The sequence below is a fragment of the Leptonotus elevatus genome, chromosome 17, assembly GCF_054856555.1.
Source record: "Leptonotus elevatus isolate MCC_2025b chromosome 17, RoL_Lele_1.0, whole genome shotgun sequence".
In the NCBI taxonomy this organism is placed as follows: Eukaryota; Metazoa; Chordata; class Actinopteri; order Syngnathiformes; family Syngnathidae; genus Leptonotus; species Leptonotus elevatus.
The window spans coordinates 17,355,009-17,362,441 of NC_141255.1; the positions used below are offsets into that span (position 1 = coordinate 17,355,009).

General features: G+C 43.5%; 1 pseudogene; it reads left to right on the plus strand.

Moving 5' to 3' along the window:
* The first annotated feature begins 553 nt into the window (after window positions 1–553).
* LOC147160236 (heat shock cognate 71 kDa protein-like) lies at window positions 554–1,660 on the plus strand (annotated as a pseudogene).
* The last annotated feature ends 5,773 nt before the right edge of the window (window positions 1,661–7,433 follow it).

Genomic DNA, 7,433 nt, shown 5'->3' on the forward strand with positions numbered 1-7,433 from the left:
CCACCAAATTCCCATTCATTCCCAAAGGCAGATTCAACATTTCACATTTACATCATTTCAACTTGACATTAGGTAGACCCCAAATTCTGCCCCCCACACCCTTCCCCACCCTGGGCCGGCGACCATCTTGGCCAATTGATTAGGTACGCCCAGGATTCTGGCCCAGTAGTTCCTGAGACAAAAGGGTTCAAAGGAAGGTGGCCAATGTCAAAATTCAATGGGGCGTAGCTCCCAAACCCCTGCTCTGATTGACCTACAATTTGAGATTTTGTGTTGTGTTATCACTGTCAACAAGTACACCAAGTTTCATTATAATCAAAATTTGCTTGGAGTCTCTGTATAGAGACGAGGAGAAATCCACACAGATCAGAACATCCAGTGCAGTCAATTTTGATGGTCAAATTAGTTTTTTCAGGTCGGAAGTCCTGTCCTTATCTTTGACCTTGGAGGAGGCACTTTTGATGTGTCCATTCTGACCATTGAGGATGGCATCTTTGAGGTCAAGTCGACTGCGGGTGACACTCACTTGGGTGGTGAAGATTTTGACAACAAAATGGTGAATCACTTCGTTGGCGAGTTGAAGCGCAAGTTCAAAAAGGAAATCAACACCAACAAACGAGCCGTGTCGCCTGCACACCGCCTATGAGCGTGTCAAGCGCACCCTCTTCAGCAGCACCCAGGCCAGCAATGAGATCGACTCGCTCTACGAAGGAACAGACTTCTACACTTCCATCACCAGAGCCCGTTTTGAGGAACTCAACGCTGACCTGTTCCGTGGAACCCTGGAGCCCGTGGAGAAGGCCCTCGGGGACGGGAAGATGGACAAGTCCCAGATCCATGATATTGTCCTATCGTATGCCCAAGATTCAAAAGCTTCTGCAGGACTTCATCAACGGCCGTGACCTCAAAAAGAGCATCAACCCTGATGAGGTCGTGGCCTATGGAGCAGGTAAATACATCTATTGCAGTTCAAGAGTGAGGACGAGGCCCAGAAAGAAAAAGTCCCAGCTAAGAACACCCTTGAGTCTCTTCAACTTGAAGAACACAGTGAAAGACAAGACGCTTAAGAACAAGATCAGCCCAGAGGACAAGAAGGCCATCACAGACAAGTGCAACAAGGTCATTTCCTGGTTGGACAGGAACCAGGTAGAGATGAATCAGGGGTGGCTAAAGTCCAAGGATAGCACAGACTATTTTCATAATGTCTCAATGCTCTTTCTTACCTTACAAACAAGCAGAGGTTGGCATTCCATCTGTACATCAGACAGACACCCGTTTCTCTGACGAATGACGAGAGAGAGAGAGAAAATATGTCTGAGCACTAAAAGAGGCGTGTTTTTGCCCGTAGGGTTTAATCGTCACTAACCGGGTCAAGTGCCAGCAGACATCTCAGACTGTCACTGATGGACATCCGTTTGGTTGACAAATTATGGATTTTTGGAAAGTCCATCAGTACCGACGAATAACCTGCAAAATCTTGTATATTTCCCACCTCGGCAAGAAGGAACTAGAGGAAGTTTGCAACCCCATAATGTCCAAGCTTTACCAAGGAGACATGCCAGGAGGAATGCCAAGGGGGATGCCTGGTGGTTTCCCTGGGGGAGCTGAAGGAGGCTCCTCTGGCCCAACTATTCAGGAGGTGCTGCTTTCATGGAGCTGAAAGCTCTTTTCCTGTCATTACTGTCTTAAGGCTTTTCTCAGAATGATCATCAATAAAAACAAAAACTGTCAAATGCAAATAATGCTATCTCCAAATTGTGTGTGTGTGTGTGGGGGGGGGGGTGTTTTTTATTGTACATGCTTTACATTGAAGAACAGCAAAGTATCAAATACATATTTATTTAACTAAGGTTCAAAGCTAAACTCAGTTAAAGAGACAGTGTGTAATAAGTGACCACTAGATGTTGCTATATCATAGAATGCATCTGAAGCGCATGCATTTCGAAGCACACAGACTACAGTGGATCAGAAAGACCACACTTCGCAAGCCTACCACCAATTCTTATTTTGCGTGAGCAAACGAGCATCTCGGCGAGCGACAGTGACTAGGCAGCCGGTGTGAAGCCCAGCGAGCAACGCCGAAAGACCAAGCAAGTCAGATTTAGCCGGAGCAGCTAACAAGATGGGCTAGCAGGAGCTAGTCGGAGTCATAGGGTGGAGTGACAAACAAGAGCGGCTAGCGTGAGGAGCTAGTAAAAAAAAATAATTCTACTAAAAGCATGCGAGAGCAACACAGAAGTTAAATTGAATGAATGTTTAGTTCACCACTAGATGGCGCTAAAGATTACACTGTCATTTTTAAGTATCAAATCCAAAGCAAACATTTTCTCAAAATTTTGATTAACCCAAGAAAGACCCAAGAAAGATTGAGATGGCAATGTCTGTGCTTTTCTTAAACTGTTGTGCTGAAAAGCTTCACACTCACAGAAAATGTAAGACTGTAAGGTGCTGCTGTAATTGTGCAACTTGTATACATGAATGGCAGGTGATTTTAAACATAAAATTTCTCCAGATCACATGATTTGTTTGTGCTTTCGGAAACCAATACACTCACCAGCCACGACATTTGGTACACCTGCACAAGCAATTTCACATTAATACAAATTATCAACAACGGTCGCATGGATGTGCAATACTGCATGTGTATTGTATATCATTAAAGAATAGACAAAATGTTTATTGCTATTATTTTCAGAGGATTTTTATGCTGTTTATGTGAAATACCAATCAAAAGTACAAAAGTTTGTTTACAGTTTTGAGTACATTCCAAGATCTTATCTGCAGTTCTTCTATTCCCAAACCTATCGCACCTGAACACATGAGCTCATGGTCTGTGTAGGCCAGGCTCTTATAAAAGCAAGCGTCCCACACGTCAGAAGCTTACGGACGTGATTCCCAGTCAAGACAAAGCCATGTTGTTGTTCATCACTTGTTTTGCACTTGTTGCCTCTGCACTGGGTAAGTCACATGCACTCATTCATCCAATAACAGGACACTTCGCCAAGGTCGTGAAAGTAAAAATTTGTCAACTGATCACCACCTGGTGGTGTGTTGGCTCCGATGGCGGAGTAAGATGCTGGTCCGATCGGGCAGACCCAAACGTATTGCGAGGGTCTGCTTGGAACATCTGGCAGAATCCCCTGTCAGAAAGAGTTTCAACACCCACCTCCGGCAGAACTTCTCCTTTATCCCGAGGGAAGCGGGGGACATTGAGTCCGAGTGGACCATGTTCCGCGCTTCCATTGTTGAGGCGGCCGATCGGAGCTGTGGCCGTAAGGTGGTTGGTGCCTGTTGTGGCGGCAATCCTCGAACCCGCTGGTGGACACCAGCGGTAAGGGATACCGTCAAGCTGAAGAAGGAGTCCTAATTGGGCCTTTTTGGCCTGTGGGACTCCGGAGGCTGCTGACAGGTACCGGCTGGCCAAGCGGAATGCGGCTTCGGCGGTCGCTGAGGCAAAAACTCGGACATGGGAGGAGTTCGGCGAGGCCATGGAAAACGACTTCCGGACGACTTCGAAGAAATTCTGGTCCACCATCCGGCGTCTCAGGAGAGGAAAGCAGTGCGCCATTAACACTGTGTATAGTGGAGATGGGGTGCTGCTGACCTCGACTCGGGACGTCGTGAATCAGTGGGGAGAATATTTCGAAGACCTCCTCAATTCCAGTGATGCGGACTCTGTATTGGTCCGTTGTAGTAAAGAAGGAGCTGAGCCAAAAGGTAAAGCTCTCGATTTACCGGTCGATCTACGTTCCTGCCCTCCCCTATGGTCACGAGCTGTGGGTCGTGACCGAAATAACAAGATCCCGGATACAAGCGGCCAAAATGAGTTTCCTCCGCAGGGTAGCCTGGCTCTCCCTTAGAGATAGGGTGAGAAGCTCAGTCATTCGGGAGGGACTCAGCGTCGAGCCGCTACTCCTCCACGTTGAGAGGAACCAGTTGAGGTGGCTGGGGCATCTGGTTCGGATGCCTCCTGGGCGCCTCCCTGGGGAGGTGTTCCGGGCATGTCCCACCGGCGGGAGGCCCCAGGGACGACCCAGGACACGCTGGTGAGACTACGTCTCTCGGCTGGCCTGGGAACGCCTTGGGATCCCGTCGGAGGAGAGGGAAGTCTGGGCTTCCCTGCTAAAGCTGCTGCCCCCGCGACCCGACCCCGGATAAGCAGTAGATGATGGATGGATGGATGGATAGATGGATACATAGTGTTATTGTAATTTAAGAAAATAATGTTTGGCAAATAAACAACGAAAAGTACAATTTTACATTATTACTACTACATTTAGTTAAGTTTATGTGCAACAGAGAACATTAAATCAACAACGACGAGTCAAACACACACCTGTATGTAGCAAGAGAAAGGCACAGTCACACTCAGAGAGGCCTCTCTGAGGTGAAATCTCTCCCCTGATAATGTGCAGATGAAGCCAACGCTCAGACGACATTTAATATAGTTTAGTGTCACTTTTAGCAACCAAAACAACTCTAAAAATCACTAACCGAATCATTCTAAATCTACATTACATTTCTATGGAGTTTAGGAGAGTTTAATTAACTTTTGCAACTCGCTAGCATATAATTATGGAGAGAGCATCGCAACACGACCCGTACAGAAGCAGTCTCTGCTTTGCCGGGAAAACGCAGCTATGTCACACATGAGCCCTTGTTGTGCCTCATTAATGGATGCTCCCATTGTGACAAACAATGTGGAACTAACACAATTTTAAATTGTTAAACAAAATATTTACTCGGCTACATATCCAAATATGGTCAAATTCATATTTTGAATACAAATCGATCCTATTGGTCTGTCCACTTTTTATCAGTTTAAAAAAATAATAATTATGGGATATTAAGCAATTTAAAGTGGTGAAAAAAGCTTGAGAAACAAAATTGTTGACAGGTGCACTTAGCACTAACGGAGGAGGCGGGACTTCCGACTTCCTGGTTTTCACACATCAGCTTTGTTTCCGTTTCCTGTTTGCACGTGTGGGCCGCGTCCCAGTTCTTGCGCTTCCGCCTTTGTGCCCCTCGGTTGTGCATTCCCGTCGACGGGTGCAAGTATGTAGTGTGTCTGTCTCAGTTGCCTGAAGCATTGCAGAGAATTGAGCCGCCCTGCGCACTCGCCTATTTGCGGATGGGGGCGCGGGGTTGGGGGTGCGAGTGGCCGTAAACAACGCTGATGTGTGAAACCTGAAAGTTGGAAGACAGTGGCATCTACCCCATTCACTTGATTTGATTTCCATGCCCCTTAAGTGATAACAAAGTCATATGCATCTCTATTAAAGGTGGGGTCTTTAGTTTTGCCCGTTTGTGTTTGTAAACAACCAATTCAAAACTGACTCCTCCCATGGCTCAACCCCCACTCTTCTCGTCAACATTGCGCCTGCCTTTAGCGACACACCCCTATTCAAATATGACTCAGGAAAGTATCTATGGGACTATGGGAGTAAACTTGCAAAGATTAATAGAATTGAGGAACAAAATGTTATTTCATACATCTTTTTGCTAACTCAACTTTGCCCTGATAAATGGACAGAAAATGATAAGGTTCGAATGGCTAAGTTGCGAAATTAGATAGTATTTATAAAAAAAATAAAACTTTTTTAAAGCAGAAGGAGCGTTCATTAGATCCCGGAAGCGATGGTTGGAAGACGGAGAACGAAACTCAGCATACTTTTTTAAATTAGAAAAGCAGCATGCTAAATCTAGCACTATTAACAAGCTGAATATAAACGGCACTATAACAGATGACCAAAAGCTTATTTCTAAATATTGTTCTTATTTTTAACAAAAACCTTTATACCTCAGAATATTCAGAAAATTATGCTCAAACATTCCTTAACGGTCACACTTTTTTTTTTTATCTGAGTCATTGAGTTGAGGGGTATTCAATAGAGATATTGAATAGTTCAATAGAGATATTGAATACCGCTCAATGACTCGGAAAAAACATGTGTAACCGCCCGTTAAGCTTAGTGGAGGTGACTGAATGCATGCAACTGCTGAAGAATAATAAGACTCTTGGAACAGATGGCCTTTCCTCAGCGTTCTATAAAATATTTTCACAACAAATAGTACCATTTCTTCTCCAGGTGTTTACAGAAAGCATATCTGACAAAGCTCTTCCATGTCCATTGACTCAAGGATACATTACTTAATTCCTAAACCACGTAAAGCTTTGCTTTATATAGACAATTGGTGACCAATCTGTCTCTTAAATAATGATGATAAAAAATTGAGCTTCTATTTTAGGCAGAAATATTCAATTAGTGTTGGATCCCTTAATAGATGAAACACAATCAGGCTTCATGCCCAATAAGACACATTTCTAATAACATTAGGTTAGTTCTCGATTTACTTGACTATTCTCACTTAATTTCAGAGGATAGCTTTTTACTTTTCTTGGACTTCTTTAAGGCGTTTGACACCATTGAGCATCATTTTTTGTATCATTCAGTAGAGAAATTTGGTTTTGGTGAGTTTTTCCATAATGCTACTCAAATTTTATACAATAATGCAAATTGTTCAATTAAGCTTAAATACGGAATTCCAATATAAACAGTCTGTTACATAAGTAAAGACTAACGTCAACGCTGCTCTACTAATTTTGAACCACTTATTGAAAATGTAAAAAATACATTTAATCTTTGGCTTCTCCAAGATTTATCTTTAAGGGGCAGAGTTCTTTCAAAAGCAGAAGGTCTGCCGAGGTTGATTTACGCTGCTCAGTCTATATGTGTAGAGTCTGCAAATTGCAAAACAATACAGAGTTTTGTTGGATTTTGTATGGAGAAATCACACTCATTATTTGATATCGTTGATAAATGTTGGTGCCTAAATTGTCCTCCACTTCTGGAATGGCCCGTATTCTTTTGTTTAGGGTGTTTGATGCTAGGTTGAGGAGATAAGTTTAGTCCAGAAAGGGCTCCTCTGCTCCTACCGGGCCAATTAACACATTGTTGTTTTCAGTATTATGAACATTAAATATTGACCGTGCCATCACGTTCATTTGTAACTTCAGGCAGGGGTGTTCATTTTACTTTCCTGCCACTCTCTCTATTTCTTTCTTGGGAATAAATCAAACGGCAGAATATTAGTTCTAAGAAAACAATGGATGAAACAAGCTGCTGGCAAACTTAGTGATGGCACAAATGAGCTAGAATCATGTGAATCGTCTGAGTGAATACCAGGCAATAAATATGCTATTTCTCTCGAGGGCGTGTGAAAAGTTGGATTTGTGACAAAATTGCCTTTTTTCATTACAGTACCTTGCTCTGAAATTCGAATATTATTTTTGAAAGCACTGCCATCATGTGGCCATCAGGTGTTAGTATGGTTTCAAAAAGATTGTTTTTATGGCGCAGTACTTTGAAATTTATTCTCACACTACAGCCATGATCAGCAGGAAGACAGCAACAATATTTACACTCAAGACA